At 40.3% G+C, this 18,028-nt stretch overlaps 1 protein-coding gene across 4 annotated transcripts in view; it reads left to right on the top strand.

The window, feature by feature from the left end:
* Positions 1-2,187, top strand: part of plekha6 (pleckstrin homology domain containing, family A member 6) — a 133,433-nt gene extending 131,246 nt beyond the window's left edge. For all 4 annotated transcript variants that reach the window (XR_014766553.1, XR_014766554.1, XR_014766555.1 and 1 more), the window contains one exon: positions 164-2,187. The gene's annotated coding sequence lies outside the window, so the exon portion shown is untranslated. The remainder of the gene's footprint in view (positions 1-163) is intronic.
* The last annotated feature ends 15,841 nt before the right edge of the window (positions 2,188-18,028 follow it).

The raw sequence follows: 18,028 nt of genomic DNA, 5'->3' as shown, positions 1-18,028 counted from the left end.
AGTTCAATAGTTCATTTGTGGTGTCAGTCGATCAGATGCTTGTGAAATTGCATGCTGCTATTTTTGGGATGTGCTCATTGCTAAATAGAACCACGTCTAAGACCAGGTAGCCTCAGGTTTCTGAAATAAATGAAAATATTTTTCTTTCTTTTTTAATGTCTAGCTCAAGCCCTAGCATCAGTCAAGTTTGACGGAGCATCCTTTTGAACCCCAAAGAAACTTCTTTGTACCACCAGACCAGTGTAACAGTGCAACGGTCCAATGACAAAATACCAAGAAGATGTAACAGGAAGCTATGAGAAGGAGACGGCAACCCAAAATGTGTGGCAAGACTGAAAGTTCACTCCTCCCAACTCTGGAGGCCACTGTAATTGTGTGCTTCACCTTTCATTTGGTCATTCACTGCACTCACATGCTTGTTCTACTCAATCTCAGCCTGTCACAAAGCAGTTTTATGAATAGAGAACAGCAATTCCAACAACAACATTTCAGGTACACGAGACACAGGAAGGGCTAAACCATAAAGTTGAAGAAGATCTTGCGTGCTACTCTGTAGTGCTCCATAGAACCCTGGTCAGTGAAACTATTTTTCACCCTGTCACCCTGCTCAGGGGGTGAATTTGCTGAAGAGAGATTAAAAACCCCATTTGAGTTTTGAGTTGAAATTTGACTTTATTTTGGACTAAATGTTCCAGGAGGGAACTTTCTGTATGTTGTGCAAGGTTCTCGGGTAAGGAGTCCATGAACTGATGTAGAAGCTGATCCTCCATAGAGGATGGGATGAGGAAAAAGAAAGCTAGAAATTGGTATAAGGAAAGTGATCAGATCAATCAGAGGTTGTCTGCAAAGGGCTGAAGGACAGTGCAGATGCTGGATCAATAGGCTGAAGAACAGTATAGATGCTGTACCAATAGGGGTTTAAATAGAAAATAGAAGCACAAGGCGAGGCTGTGTGGTAAAATAACGCCTCATCTATACAAATTCTTAGAAACAGCCCATGAACTTTGATCTGCTGAAGTTACTCCAAACTGACAGAAACAGAGTCCCCCAGGTCCAAGACCTTCTCCCCCCATCCCAACCCACCCTTGTAACATCTGGATCACTGTGATGCTTCCCTACAGCCCCCAGTCACACACCACTCTCATCTGTGTTGTTAGATCCGGCCTAGTTGTGACTGTTTAACATCAACATCATAAGTGCTCCCTCTAACATTTAACATCAAATCCATTGGACTTCTCACAGTCCTCTCACTGTTAACAATAACCGTACGTAAAAATCTTAATGTGGGTAAAATACATTTAGATTTATTAATGTTTTTATAGTATGTGGGAAGACATCAGTGAATAAAGTGACCTTAGAATTGTAAGTCTGTTAGTTAAAAACACTTTAGTTAAATGGGCCAGCAATTTCCATTTTACCAGTTGACAAGAACCTATAGTGTATATCAATGAACATATCATATCCTACATTATCCTAAAATAGTGTGCCATATGTTTTGATCCATGGTTGGGTGTATTCTCAATTTTGTAGTGCAAATACATGCAATTCCAAGTGGTAATGTAATTTAACTTTTCCTGCATTAAGATCTGCAATAGAAATCCTAAAAATTGGGACAGTCCCATTGAATTGGAGAAACCCTAAATACGTTACCAAAACATATGTTTCACAAAAATCTGATATCAACAATATAATTGTATTTGGGTCTAAGTTTGTCATCATTGTCATATGATAAAGTTAACCTTTCATATTGTTGTATTGTTGTTGTTTTTAGGTGTGATGTTTTGGAAAGATATTCATAAAATCATGACGTTTCAAAGGGTATTATTTTGCAATGCTATAAATTGGACTGGAAACATCTCCTGAGTTTATTCCATCCTAATGCATTTTTACTATGTCAAGTGCAAGCTGAAGTTGGAGTTTTTATTAACTTTGTAAAAACAGTATTTTTCTATTCATTTCGATTTATTTTATGGGAACACCCAGTAAGCTTTCTAAACTGCTGTATAAAGAACAAGTATGTTGTCTACTCAGGATCAGGCATCTGGAGGGACTGGTGATTGGACAGAAAGACTCAAATGTTTTAAATCAACATTCTATAACCCCTTTATTCAGTAGAAAGTAACTTCACATGGACAATTTCAGTTTCCTACAGACTTAATTCCCAAACATTAAAGTAGTTTATTCCTCCCTCTGGACTTTCATGTTTTGTCTCTTGGTAAGGAAAATTATTTTCTCTGTCATGTTCCATTTGCGTCTGTAAAAGTGAACCCTTCTGCTGGTAAACCTCTAAATTTCCCCTGTCACCCCCTATCACAGTTCGTCACTCCTATTAGTCATGACTTTCCCTCCCGTGTGCCAAACTGGCAAACAAGCTTTTTAGTATAATAAAAAAAGGTTGACTCATAAACAAGTTTGAAAGAAATATGGAGAATGAATGGGAAGGAATTTGTTTTTACAAAGCAGTTAAAGGATTTAACAAGGCATAAAATACAGTTTAAAGAATACAGCTTATACAGTATATAATATATTTTCAAAAGTTTTTGTTTTATTTAGTTTTTTTGTTTGTTTAGAGAATCGTAAGGTCAAAAGATGCAGTACATATTTTTTTAGTAGCATGGGTATGTTAAGTCAAACAAATTATGTTTTCAGTAAAAAATATACATTTTTAACACATAATCAGGAATGCGTTTTCCACAATAGCGGAGAAAAATAAGTATAGCTGATATATTTTTTATTTATTGCTTTTGAGCATTGTCTTGAAGGCCTTGGTTTATGGGGATTTACAATATAAAGGTAGTTTTGAACAATTGGTTTTGAATGCGTTAAGAAATGCAATACAGCCAAAAAAGGATGGTTCGATATTTGATACTAATGTAGCATTAATGATAATGAGATTTAGCACATTGGTCAATGTACATATTTTAATTTCAACAACATGTTACAGTTAACGTCTTGCTTCTTTGGGAAAATACACAACTGCTTGAACTATGCAAACATATATATATATATATATATATATATATATATATATATATATATATATATATATATATAAAACAATGGTATGCTTGCTTTAGGAATACCTTCTTGCAATAAAGTGAATGTAAACACATTATATGCGTTTCTCTCAACTGAAGATGGTTTCAGAGTTGTCCATCAGATTTTGTAAAAGCATCTTAAAAACTGTCTCACTCTCTTGAAGGATTATAATATTTGTTTAATTTTTATCTTGTTATTGATATTGAGTATCACTGCCAAAAATAATTATACTACTGAGGACCTTTTCTTCCATATGCTAATTGACAAGAATAACTTTTGTCCTACCATGTGTATGTCTGGATAAATAAAGTTTAAAAAAAAAACGGTCTCTCTTTTGGTAAACAAGACTTTATGTATGTTGGGGGGATGAAGTGGTGCATTTGACACCACTTTTATTAGGACACATTGGTTGGTTAATGCTTTGTTTCTTGTTTAGTTTTTTCTCCAAGATTTAAGCGACTATTTGTTAGTCCTAGAAATGATAGCATAGCAAATGAAGGCAGGGAAGCAGGCAACTATATCATCATTCTTGGGTTCAATCAGGATAGCAATCAACACATGGAAAGTCATCCACTCTAATTCACACCAATTTGCCATTTGAAACTATGAAGGTATGAGAAATAATAGACTGATCATCAGAATCAGAAAGGGTGTTAATCGCCATGAAAGTTTGGACAAACAAGGAATTTACTTTGTCAGGAAGGTGTATACATTCAACATATAGGAATTATAAATTATAAATCTTAAATATGTGGTCTAACTATACACTGTACAAGTCCAATACTAACCAACTAATACCAAGGGGCTAAAGTTTGTAAAAATGTAGAATAAAAAAATAAAATAGCCATAACATACAATATAAAAATACAAAAAATACAAATAGTGTAACAGTGCAATTTGCAATATGGCATGGTGTCATTGTGCAGATAGTGATTAAAGTCTGTGTGAGCCCTTGGCCTTGTTGAAGAGCCCAGCAGCAGATGGGAAAAAAACGTTTTTGTGGCGTGTAGTATTGGTTCTGATGGACCAGAGCCTTCTGCCAGAGGGGAGTGGCTGAAACAGTGTGTCCAGGGTGGGAAGAGTCAGCCACAATCTTCCTCACTCGCCTCAGGGTCCTCGAGGTCTCCAGGTCCTCGATGGTAGGCAGCGAAGCTGCGAGGCACCTATTGTTTTGTTAGTATTATTATTACGGTTCCTCCGGTAGGAGGGAACCCTATTGTTATTGGTGGTATTATTATGGTAGTCCTATGGGAGTCAATGGCAGCCCCTAGACCAGAATGGTAAAAAGTTGTGAAATTTGGTATGTTGAAACTGCAGCACATTAGTAACTACCATACCAAACATGGGTCACTTTAGACAGAAGGTGGCGCAACATGCCAAACCCAATTTGACAATTTTCAAAGTGATACCATTTGCTTCCCATTTGTCCCAAAATTCAAACATTTTGTAAACATGCCTTATTGCTTATGCTAAACAAAAAAGCCTCAAGAACCTATAACGGCTGCCATATTGGATTTTTCTGTACAATTAAGGTTAAGGAAATACGTTTTTTTGCTACTCCTCCTTCAATTCTGGTCCAATCTTCCCCAGAATCAAAATGTGCAACAAAGCAACCAAACAGGAAGTTGGGTCAAACCTCAGCAAATCTTTGAGATATCAACACCAAAGTTGGTATATCGGTGGAAGACACTACAACATGTTACCATGTGCAAAGGCAGCTTCATACCTCCAAAAAGGATTGATATAAAGCAGTGGTTCTCAAACTTTTCACACCCCGTACCACCTCAGAAAATATTTGACTCTCCAAGTACCACCATTATGACCAACGTTAATATACAGTAGCGTATACCCTTTTGGCCTCCAGACAAACTTTTTTTACTCGGAGCACAGTAGCACCTGACTGAATTTTTTTGGAGCGCAAGCAGAAAACTAGGGGTACACCTTATATTGACCTGCAATGTAATTATTAATGTAGAGAAAGTACAATTTCTAGGGAAATTGTGGGGTGTGCTTGCGTCGGTTGCAGATGGGTCAGTTTTTTTTTTTTTACTGACATTTTTACAACTGATATACAACAACGCACCACACAAACTTGAGTTTAAATACATTATATAATGTGACATGACATACTGTACATGCAAGTAAAAGCTAAATGACTTAAATGTATGATGCAGCGCTTTGCGAACAGTCCTCCTATTCCACAACACGATACTTGCTGATTATAACAGCACAACAACGCAAATACAGGCAGGGATACAGTAGCTAACAACGCTAATGCTAAATAAGTATTTAGCTGCTCGGCTCCATGGGAAGGGCTCATGAGACTGCTCACCAAAAGAACGAAGGGAAACCCACTGGTTTGGCAGATTCAGACATGTTCATAGGAACCTAGCGAAAAATAGCCCAAACCTTCCAAGACTTTTAGCTACGGTACTAATGCTGAGGGCTCACTGATATCGCTGTAGAACGTCTTATCTATGCGTCGTTGCTAACGTGTGCCGACGTTGTGCACACCCAATAAATTCAAAATTTGTAGGTTGCACCTGCGTAATGGTGCGTTCACACTGCAGACTTTTTTACCGCTCTGCACCGCCAGCCTTTCCACAGTGCACCACGCTCGGGGGCGTTTAAGACAGATTCATTCAGAGCTGTAGTTCTCTTAAATCACTGTTGTAGTTCGTATAATGTCATGGCAAATGTGCAGACAAAATACAACTTTTACACACATTAAGCAAAAATCCGATACGCATTCTAGATCTGACATGATATTATCTACAGCACTCAATAGGTTATCTTTTTCCACACTTTTTTTAGGCCGAGTGAAAGATTAAATGCCACTCGCACTATATGTAAAGGGTCTGTTCCGGCTGGAAAAAAGATTCATCAGACATAAACGTTGACATGTGTAACCTGTTATTATATTACTCAAAATCTCTGCAAATCAATCGCTAGATTATGACATGCCTCTACACATTCACTGTATGGATACCGAGTGGCTAGACTACGCAGCTAGCACAGAATAAAGTTACGTAATGTGAAGAAACTGAATTAAAGTACAAAATACAACACACCAGGGACGCCGACAACCTCAGAAACCCTGCGCCAGGTATAATTTTTTTTGTTTACGTCTCTGTAATCGAACATAGACGTATCATACAATACTGGGTATGAAGACACACATACATGAGTTGCTCTTCCATCTTGAAATTGTCAAACCTAGAAATGTTTACCATGAGCAACAGTTGCTACGTTACAAGAAACAAGAAACCAACCCGATTGGCCATCGCTGGCGTTTTCACGCTCCACATTTACATAAAGTTGAGAAAATCCAACTTTCGCCGCCCCGCTCACCTTCCCACAATCCCCTACGCGAAGTCGCCGCCCCGCTCGCCTTCCCACAATGCCTTACGCGGGCGTCAACGCCTGATTTAATTGAAAATGAATGGGAAGCCGACGCCCCGCTCTGCCCGCCCCGCTGCAGTGTGAACGCACCGTAAGTGCTTGTAAACAATGCTTGCTCTGTCTCAAAACTGGTCACAAAATGCAACCATTTGGTCGCAGTGTGAAGCCCTGCCCTATTGAGCTACACAGTTCGTGCAGTAATCGTGGATGTTTGCATGAGCCACTACCCAAGAACCATCAGGTAGTTGCGCGGGCCAACATTTATTTTTGTTTCGAAACAAAGATATTATAGGGAAAGCAAAACTTTTAAAAATTACATTTCAATTATATCATGGCTAATGTATTTAAATATTTCTAAGATTCTTCCGCGTACCACTAGAAGGGGGCACATGTACCACCAGTGGTACGCGTACCATAGTTTGAGAACCACTGATATAAAGCAAATCAAATTTATTGCTAACGCTAAAATAATGCTTTACACATCCGCCGGCCAAAAACTGATACTCCGATTCAATCATAAGTTCATATGAAGACTCTTGAGAATGTTCAGTTCCAAAATCTGAGAAAAAGTTGACGATGAGATGAGATGTAAGACGATGTAAGATGAAAAGTTGATTTTTAGTGAACGTTTGAAACATGCATGCTTGGCTAATTGCTAGTGAAAATTCCAATGAAATGTCTCCCCTGCTCCTCAGCGCGCTCTCCACATTCTCACACTCAGCCTTTCTCTTGACACACGCGCAAGCTTGGCAAGACGCAGACACAACATTTGATGAGATTGTGGGCTGACCAAGCCCCCACTCATTCCTTGGTCTTTAACAAAAGCCCATGTGTACGGTGGCCCACGGGTGCACACCACAGCAACATTAGCGAAGCAAACAAAAGTTGAAAACACAACAACATTAAAACACAACGACATTAACAAAAACGAAACATTTATAAAAACGCTACATTTCATAAAACCTACTACTAATCTATTACTTACAACACAACAGCATTGGTTCACACGACCAACATCAGCCGAGAACACGAGCATTAGCCAAGAACACCGCAGCATTAGCACAAAACATAACGACATTTGCAGAAACACTGCATTTCAAGTTCACACCCAATATTAGTATACTGCGTATCCATCCAGTCTGCAGATAAGTCAAGTAGCAGAGGCCTTGACTGAAAAATATCCTTGTCTCAAAGAACCAGGGTCCTTTAATGGATGTTATGGATGGACACAGCGCCTGAAATTCAAGATGAACAACTTCAAACTGCGAGGTCTTGGCTGTCCGGAACTTGACGTAAATTCACTCAAGAGGAAGGCAGTACACGATCGGACTCTTGCAAGGAATGTGAAAAAAAAAAAAAAAAGGCTGAGGTCAACTACCTACCACCTCATGCTCAAGGTGAAACTACTGAAAGTTTGGAAAAAGAGCGAGAGGAGCTCTTAAATTAAGTGATGAAAAGAGACAACTCCAATGTGAAAGCTCAGAAGATGGCCAAAACCTTTTCTCTTCGCAGGCAGGAAATAGTCAATGAAGCCCCTGCCATCAGTGACTTGATGAAGCGATGGCCTGCACTTTTTAGTGCAGCACAGGTGAGACTGTTCTGTAACATTAGAAAATAAATGTTGTTATACTAGCATTTTTGTATTATGGATGTATACAGTGTAGTTAACAACTGCTGTGGACTCAAGTGCACATTTATCTTAAATCATGTATATTTTGTGTGCCATGCAGATCTGCCAAGAATTCAAGAGGATAACAACGGTTGGCCTTGAATCAACCTTTTTGGCCAAGCTTGACCAGTGCACTTCCAAACTGATGGCCTTAGTCCAGGACAAGGGTGGAAATGCAGGCCAGAAGATAAGGAAAATAAAGGACATGCTTCTTGAATTAAATAACAATTATTAGTCTTTATTTCTTTAAATATATTGCCATCATTGGTGTACTTGTGCATCAGATTTTTCTTAAACCACTGTTTTTTTGTGTGAATCAGGACGACACAGATGAAAAACGGAGAGAGGCTGCCATCCGCTGCCTTGCGGTTTATCTGGAAGAGAAGGAGGAAAACCTTTTCAAAACGCACAGTGTAAGTAATGCAGTACCCTTTAAAGGTTCGTGTTATTCTGTGGGTACTTTCCAAGTCACACTGATTTATTGTAGTGTTTTATCGACGGAACACATTCTAAAAAAGTGGAGTAATTGAGACAGTGTGTGATGTAGTCTATGTATGGAGTAAAATGTGTCCATTGGTCCATTGGGTTCATTAAATAACACATGGTTTAAAAATTGTGGAAATGGTAACGGAATGGAATATAGTCAGTACACTGTAAAATGTTACCAGGATTTAACAATATTTATCTGCAATATTTCACAATAACTCATCGTATTATAACTTAAAAGGCATATCATGTTGTAATGTAGAATACATAGGAGACAATCACTGCAAAAGAGCTGCAGTTCCGGTGCAGACAGGAGAACCTAGCAGAACGCCTTCTCTGTAGCATTCCATCCAGTCCAGAACCCGGGGTCCTACAGTCTCGACACTTCCGATACTCAAACGATGCGATGTTAATATACCTCTCTGATCTAACGAGTCTGGCTAACTGTCATGACCTCTCAGGTGGGCTATGGCTGCGATGGAGAGCTGGAGAGATGATTGTTCTGCTAGGTTCTCCTGTCTCTGCACAGGAACTGTAGATCTTTTGCAGTGATTGTTAACGGGCCTTATGACTAATCATGGTCAGAATTATGATGGCACATGCTACACCCCTTCACCAGATATTACATATTAATGGTGTCTTTTTGCAATAGAAAACTATGCATTGAATCTATCATTTCATTAAGTTACCATTTTAATAACCATGGTTAAGTCATCATAGAAAAAAGCTTGCCTTTTCGTCAACATTCTGACAACTTGTAATTTCTTCTACAAGGACATGGAGGAGCTCGAGGCAGATCTAATGACACAAGTCATGAAGATTGCCATCATCGGTGATGATAATGCAATTGTTGTTGTCGAGGGAACCAAGATCCTGCAGGGGATTGATGTCGCCACATCCTGTGCTTTGCTGATGGGCGTAATATATGCTGTCAACCTCAGCTATCCTAAGGAGTTGAAGTAGTGAAGGTTTTTCAGAAGCTGTTCCTTGAACTTGATGAACAAAAAGCCAGCTCGAAAATAATGACTGTCAAGTCCTGTCTTTTCTGACTGCTCTGAGCACTTGTTTGATTTTGGAAAGTTCCATATCTATTTTTGTAATGGTAATCCATTACAAAAATGTAAATATAAAAAAGAAAACAAATGGGTACATTTAGTTGTAAATAAGTTGCACACTGGTTTAAAAAAAGAAAACGGTAGCTGGCAGCTGGGGTTAATAGAACTTAACAGTCGAAACTATGTTTAAGATTATGGTACTATAGTTATTTGTACATTTACGTATACATTTCCATGTTTACATGGAAATTCATATTCATGCTTACATGAATAGTTGTTGCCTTTTTGGAGATATTCTTATGTAGAACAACATACAATTTGTTTAATTTAACCCCCAATCTTGGTGTTACAAGTGCTATACTACATTCTACCAACTGAGCTACACAAGACCGGATTGTAGACTCAATTCTATGGGTGAAGAGTATAACTTGTTTCTTTAAGTTTAACTATTTGAAAGGTAGAGAACTTAGTTTGACAATTTAGTTGAATATTAGAAAAAGAGCAGCCAGCTGCTCATGCATAAAATCAAGAGGACGCAAAAATTGTCATGTATTTCAAAGTGTCATCATTCCAAAATTGCTGAATATTTGAAAAAGCTGAATCATTTGGGAATAGTTGAATGTATTGTGAACATTTTAAAGGTTGAATGGTGTCTCAAGCTGAAAGTATGCTGAAGAAGTTAAGTTTGAAAGAGGAGGAAGCTTTTTAAATGATTTGAAAGGATTTACCATTACGTTTAATGGGAGCATAATTTGCACAAAAACCTTAATATATATATATAAAAATAAGAAAAGTGAGAAATAAGAAAAGTAATAGCACGCATTTCCTGAAGAACCTGAACGTTTTGATACCAAAGCACACCCAACTAGAGAGGGTACAATTTCTGGGGAAATTTTAGGGTGTGTTTTTCTTTTGACAAAGTTTAGGCTGTGGCACTGAAGCCAGCAACGCACCACACAAGCTTGAGTTTAAATACATTCTTTAATGTGACATTACTTACTGTACATGCAAGTCTTGATTTGCTTAAATGTACATGTATGATGCTGCTAGTACACCACGGTAGTGATGTGTCGTTTGTGAACGATTCGTTCAATTCTTACAAGGACTCGGGAGTAACGAGTCCTCTCAAAGAGTGATTCGTTCATTTTCTTGTAGCCACGCATCGGGACTTGCATAGGCTCGTCCAAGTAAACAGAAATGATTCGTTCATTTCCCGACTCGGTCTTCGGATTTGAGTCTTTGGATAATTTTTCACATGACCTGCATAGGCTCTGAACTGGTAGCTAGAGGAAACGAACGATTTGTTCATTTCCCGACTTGGTCTTCGGGTACGAGTCTTTGGATAATTTTTTACGTGACCTGCATAGGCTCTGTACTGGTAGCTAGAGAAAACGAACGATTTGTTCATTTCCCGACTCGGTCTTTATACCAGTCTTTGGATCATTTTTCACGTGACCTGCATAGGCTCTGTAGTTAAAGGAAACGAACGATTCGTTCATTTCCCGACGGTCTTTCTAGGAGTCTTTGGATCATTTTTCACGTGACCTGAATAGGCTCTATAGCAAGAGGAAACGAACGATTCGTTCATTTCCCGACTCAGTCTTTCTGCACGTTGTATCCATGCGTCGTTGCTAATGTAACAACATTGTCACCGGCAGTATTTCAGATGGAATCGCGATTCAAACAGTAACATCTGCTAACTGAAAATTTCCCCCCAAAAACGTAAATAAGCTTGACATCTATTTAGGGAGAAATGGCTAATTCAAAAGAAGTTTGCTACAAGCAAGCTAGTTGCAGTGGCTAGCCAAACTTCACTGAGTGAGGGGATTGTTTGAAAGTGCCGGAAATGATAACGTTTGTTTTGACATAAAGTTTAGGCTGTGGCACTGAAGCCAGCGACTCGCCACACAAGCTTGAGTTTAAACTTTACATACTGTCACATATCGACTGAGTCTCAACACTGTTGTTGCTGCCGCAATCGTCAATGGAGGCTGACAGGCTCTCACGTAGCAAACAAATCAACGTTTTTACAGCAATCTTAAAATCTCACTACCTGGCTGTTTTCACAATAGTCATATCGTCATAACATTTCCCTCTTTCAGTTTTTTCGTGTAAAATTGAACTATAAAATTAGCTACAAAAAATACCACTATGACGCTTTCTAGCATGGCTGCCGCCTAAAAGACGAGGCGGTCTCACGGGCGACTTGCACTCGCTCAAATTTCAAAGACTGTCACGACCTAAATCAAAAATGCGAGATTGCAGTTCCACTCGAAATCGCTTTCTCTACAAAGCCAAATGGTTGTGATTTTTTGGGGGTGGTATTTTTAACTCGTAATCCAAGCTCCAATTTGCGAGCTAGAAAGTCTCTCACGTTGTATCCATGCGTTGTTGCTAACGTGTGTTGACGTGGTGACGTAGCTAGCACAGGTTACCCTTTGTCGAAAAAAGGCACTTTGTCCCCACAAAAACTTTGTAACCTCCTAAACTGTGCAACGGAACGTAAATCCAAATACAAGCAACGCAATCGCTAGCAAGACAAAACTTTTGACACCTATGTTGTCTATGTAGTCCAAAATATTGCCGGATCCTTAGGGGGGGCAAAAATAAATACAAAATAAATATATATGTGAGATTACAATGGTTTGTGCTGCCGAAGGCAAGCACACCCCAAAAAACATCTAACTGAACGAACGCAACAACTGAAAACCCTTGCATAGCTATTGTAACCAAACTATTTTCCACAAGTTTGGGCGTTTTTTGACATGCCACACTGCATGCTGGGTACCCAAGAGCGCTGACGCTGATGATCTAGCTGTGCTCCGACTGCGTGATATGACGAGATGCTAGTGACGTGCTAAGGTCTTGGAGTCTCCTTAAATGGAATGCGTCTTTTTGCCTTAAAGCTGCGTGCGCATCAAGACCCCATATATATGGCAAGATAACATCCAAGCTAACAATTTCTCCAAATCTGACTGCAGCTTTGTATACCATATGGTCTGTGTTATGGTTGAGTTAAACAACTTGTTTAATGAATTAAATGGCTGTTAAATGTCAAATCCAACTATAAATGTATAAAAGAGAGAGTTCTAATCGAATCTGAATTATTTTTAAACCTAAAGGTTTAAAAGACAACCTTAAACTGACATGCACCAACTCAGTGTCAACATCCATTTACATTCACATTTAGTCTCTATTTTTTACTCTACACTTAAGGCATAACTATGTTTAACTTAATGTCTGCACCTCTCTGTCACCAACTGTTTCTGGAGTGGGGGGTTGGAGCTTCACAGGGGGTCTACAGGTGTAAACAAGTTAAATTTAAGACTTTTTAAGACCTTTTAATAACACTTCCAATTGAAATTAAAGATCAAATGTACGATGGAAATACAAATCAAAAGTGGAAATATACAGTTATCTTCCCAAACACTGATGTCTGTTCAATATGAACAGTATGGTAAAATGACAACAATCGGTGGAGTTCAAGAACATTGACTAAATGTGTGTAATGTGAAAGGATAACACAAAAATGTAATTGCTGTCCTAAATTATATTTTTTATTACACATGGTGGGGCAGAAACTAGCAATTCCATGAATCCCATGGAAACAAAGGCAAATGTGTGAGATGTACTGATATGGAGCACAAATCATCCAAGAAGCAGTACTTCTCTTGAATGGTTTTTATTCAGATGACTAATCATTGGATTCAAGTCAAAAGTCTATAACTTGAACTGGTTTCATTACTTAAGACACTAAAAGTCAGCAGCTTGGCATGCTGGGACATGGAAAGGATTAAACATTTAGACTTTCATCAAAGTAAAAAATGCTGGTTTGTCCTTTTTCATCAATGTCCTCAAAAAAGCAGTCTGCAGAGCTACTGTGTCTGTGGGGTGACTTTCTGTCTCTGGAGGGGCAAGCAGGGCCTGCAGGCAGGGGCAAGCAGGGCCTTCAGGCAGGGGCAAGCAGGGCCTGCAGGCAGGGGCAAGCAGGGCCTGCAGGCAGTCAGTCAGGGCAGGCCAGCTGGATGAAACTGTCCTGGGGTCAGGGCTGAAGAGAAGCTGTCCTGATTCTGATTCTGTCCAGCTAGAGGGGGGGGGTAGTCCAGCAAGGGATCAGTTTTTCTCTCAGCAGCCTCTGTTGAACTGTGTTGAGCAGGCCTCTGCATAACCCTCCAGACCTGTAAAAGTGAAGAAATTATCCATGTCAGTTGTAAAAAATGAAGCTTTTTACATCTACACTTGACATAAACTACAGTTTTGACTGTGAAATGCAGTGGCATCACTTGAACTTTAATCCAAATGTGTTGAACTGATGGAGACCCGGCCATGCAAAGTCACTCCAAACATTTGGCTCGATTCCAGGCTCTGGTAAGAGTATTTAGCTCTAAACTGGTCAATATACACATCTGACCAAAGACCAACTCGCCCTTTGCCTGTAAACAGTGATTCTGACTGTCAGAGACCAGTACGCTGACCGAGTGAAACTAGCCTGGCTAACGTAGGTCGCTTTCTCAGGAAAATGACAAATGAAATAGGCTTGTTTTGAAAGATCTTATATACTGGCTATCTTCAGCAGACTCTTGTCTACAAAAAGCAGCCCTCCCTGATGTTTTAGGAGTAGAATTGAGTGAACTACAATATCGTTTACACACTGCCAGTGAGTGAGCGAGCCGAGTCTGTGACTGAGGCTAAGTCAAAACAATGTACCCTCGGGACGCAGTCTCACTCCACTTGCAAGTTTTCCACAAATCACAAAACTAATCGGAGCATCTGGCTAAAAGCACAATTCCCACATCTCCTAAAGGCTGCCCTCCTTGACATTTTTGGTGTCGACCGAACTGTGAAATGGTGTTGTGAACATGACGCGACCAAAACATGGCTGCCGCCTAAGCCTATGCGGTCTCCCTGGCGCATAGGCTTATTACAAAGACTTTCTCGACCCAAATCAAAATTCTGAGCCGACAGGTATGTGGGGAATCGCTTGTTCTCCTAAAAGCTGCCCTCCTCTAGCTTTTTGATGAATTTGCCGAGATGCTACATGATTCAGTAATTACACAGAGGGAAAATGCTAGCTACTTTTCGAGTTCGGTTTTCAGTCACTTCAAACTCACGATCTATAGGTCTCAAAGTGCTCAAACCTTCACCATAATTCAAGAGTAGTGTACTTTCACGAACCCAATCATTAATTCTAGGTTAAAATGTTTTACTGAACTTTAGGAGTTACCGAACCTGGCTGCCTCAAAGCCGGCTATCAGGCGATTCCAGTTGAAAACAACAATGGCCCAGAAAAAGAATTTAAATTTGTAACGGCGAGCTGCGATACAAAAAACAACAAGTATAGTGTAGTCACTTATGCGGTACAGTAGGCTACTATGATTGTTCTAGTTCTCCCTCTCCTGCTTTTGGCCATAATTGTCGCCCTTATCTCATCAGAGACCTCGTTCTTGGTCTTTCGCTCTCTTATCCTCTATGGATTCTTTCTTTCCCTGCCTTTCTTCTTTCCCCACCAACCTGTTTTCCTAAAAACTGCAAATTAATCGCCGTAATTCCAATCAGCTTTGAAATGATTATATATTCTGCAAAAACAATATAAAGTTTAATATATATTTTAATCTGTTTCCTGCAGAAACGCACAACATTTGCCATAATTTGGTTTTGAATGTGTTTTTAACAGTTGTGGTTAAAGTGTGTTACAGTTTTTTACAATCACTTTGACACAAATTTCAGTACCGTGATGTCTTTTTTCAAAACTCTAAACACAAAACTCACAACTAATTATAGAAATGCACAGTTTTCTAAACGCTAAGACAATTTTTAATTGCTTGGATACAATACACATATAGCTCAGATCATTTGTTCATTGAACTATAATCATCTGTTGAAAATGACTAAAGTTATCAAAGTATCACCATTTCAAAATGCAAATTCACACATAACATCTGAAATGTCTGTATTTCCTTACATTACAATGATCTAACTGTCAATTGATACTACTGCTCAAAATGAGAAATAACTGTTGCATAACTCTTAATGCATAATTTTATGGAAACTGATAAACAATATTCTAGAACATGAAAGTTTCAGTATAACGACATCCATTGACACCAATTACTATGAAACGTGAACAAATTGGACTAAACCATCAAGTTTTAAGATTTGAAAACCAGCAGCACCTGTAGGTAGGCTGGCCCTTGTAATTGCTTTGTCAATACTATTTGTTGCTGATGATAGATTTCACATTGTGGTATGAGTATTATGTAATACAAAATGAGTGGGAGCCGCCTACAACGACAGAGTGATACGATAGCATGGAGCTGGCAGGTGGTCACAATAGAGGTCAGGGAGTGGGAAGAGGAAGACAACCACCCCTTCTGAGAGGTGGTCAAGGGCCTGGTCAGAGAGGTGGTCAGGGGCCTCGTCAGAGAGGCAGCCATGGGCCTCGTCAGAGAGGTGTGGGGGTACGTGGTAGAGGACAAGTCCATGTACCAAGACAGCGGCAGCAACAGCAACGAGTGTCCTTTGAAATCTACTTATGTTGATGTAGTATCTTATGAAAAATGTAAAACATATTTTGTAGTACAATATTTAATGATTGTACAAACAACTACATGGTGAAACTATGGGTATCTTGTGTTTGAATGTGTGTATCTTGTGTGTGAATGTTCCTATGGTATTTCATGAAAAATTTGTTTTTTGAACTGAAAATTCTGCAGGCGCAAGGTGTCTTTATAGATATAAACAAACAATGCTATGCTTTCAACATGTGACAGTGTGTGTTACAAGTAATGACTGTTTTGAGTTTTGTATCTAGAGTTTTGAAAAAGGACATCAAGGTTCTGAAACTTGTGTTAAAGTGATTGTAAAAAACTGTAGTTTTGAAAAAAATTGCTGCAAATACAGTGTGGTGCAGGTGGTGGAGTATGAATGAGAAAATAGTTAATGGATTTGGGAAAATATGGTAATTGAATGTTTTTTGTATGAAAGCAATGCAAAATGATATACAGTTTGGTACACCCCCTCCCTGATTCACCACCTTACCGTGGTGGATGTCCTAGTGATCCTGGAAGCTTTGTTGTCGGGGGGCTTTATGGGGATGACTCTAGAGGCAGCTGATGTGTACCGGCAGACCAAGCGGAATGCGGCTTTTGCAGTCGCGGAGGCAAAAACCCGGGCGTAGGAGGAGTTTGGCGAAGCCATGGAGAATGACTTCCGAACAGCTTCGAAAGGGTTCTGGAACACCATCCGGCGACTCAGGAGGGGGAAGCAGTGCACTGTCAACGCTGTATATGGTGGGGATGGTGCGCTGGTGACCTCAATGGTGGACGTCCTGGATCGGTGGAAGGAATACTTTGAAGACCTCCTTAATTCCAACAACACGCTTTCCGACGTGAAGGCAAAGTCTGGGGACATCGGGGGGGGCCCGTCTATCTCTGGGGCTGAGGTCGCTGAGGTGGTTGAAAAGCTCCGCAGTGGCAGGGCCCCTGGGGTGGATGAGGTCCGCTCAAAGTTCCTTAAGGCTCTGGATGTTGTAGGGCTGTCTTGGTTGACACGACTCTGCAACATCGCGTGGACATCGGGGACAGTGCCTGTGGACTGGCAGACTGGGGTGGTGGTTCCCCTCTTTAAAAAGGGGGACCGGAGGGTGTGCTCCAACTTTAGGGGGATCACACTCCTCAGCCTCCCTGGGAAAGTCTATTCAGGGGTTCTGGAGAAGAGGGTCCGTCGGATTGTCGAACCTCGGATTCAGGAGGAGCAATGTGGTTTTCGTCCTGGCCGTGGAACTGTGGACCAGCTCTACATCCTCGGCAGGGTCCTGGGTGGGGAGGGCATGGGAGTTTGCCCAACCAGTCTACACATGTTTTGTGGATTTGGAAAAGGCATTCGACCGTGCCCCTCGGGGGCTCATGTGGGGGGTGCTCCGGGAGTATGGGGTACCGGATAATGTGGTCCTGATATGATAGCTTCATCGGGCCCTGACCTTCAGCTCTCACTGGAGAGGTTCGCAACCAAATGCGAAGCGGCTGGGATGGGAGTCAGCACCTCCAAATCTGAGGCCATGGTTATCGACCAGAAAAGGGTGGAGTGCAATCTCCAGGTTGGGGAGGAGATCTTGACCCAAGCGGAGGAGTTCAAGTATCTCAAGTTCTTGTTCATGAGTGAGGGAAGTATGGAGCGCGAGACAGGCAGATTGGTGCGGCGTCCGCAGTGATGCGGGCTCTGCGTCGGTCCGTCGTGGTGAAGAAGGAGCTGAGTCGAAAGGCGAAGCTCTTTATTTACCAGTCGATCTACATTCCTATCCTCACCTATGGTCACAAACTGTGGGTAGTGACCGAAAGAACAAGATTGCGAATACAAGCGGCCAAAATTAGTTTTCTCC

The sequence above is a fragment of the Hypomesus nipponensis genome, chromosome 9 (assembly GCF_054491055.1).
Source record: "Hypomesus nipponensis isolate SF chromosome 9, ASM5449105v1, whole genome shotgun sequence".
NCBI lineage: Eukaryota > Metazoa > Chordata > Actinopteri > Osmeriformes > Osmeridae > Hypomesus > Hypomesus nipponensis.
The sequence above is the reverse complement of the archived record's forward strand: the minus strand, read 5'-3'. Positions and strand labels throughout refer to the sequence as shown.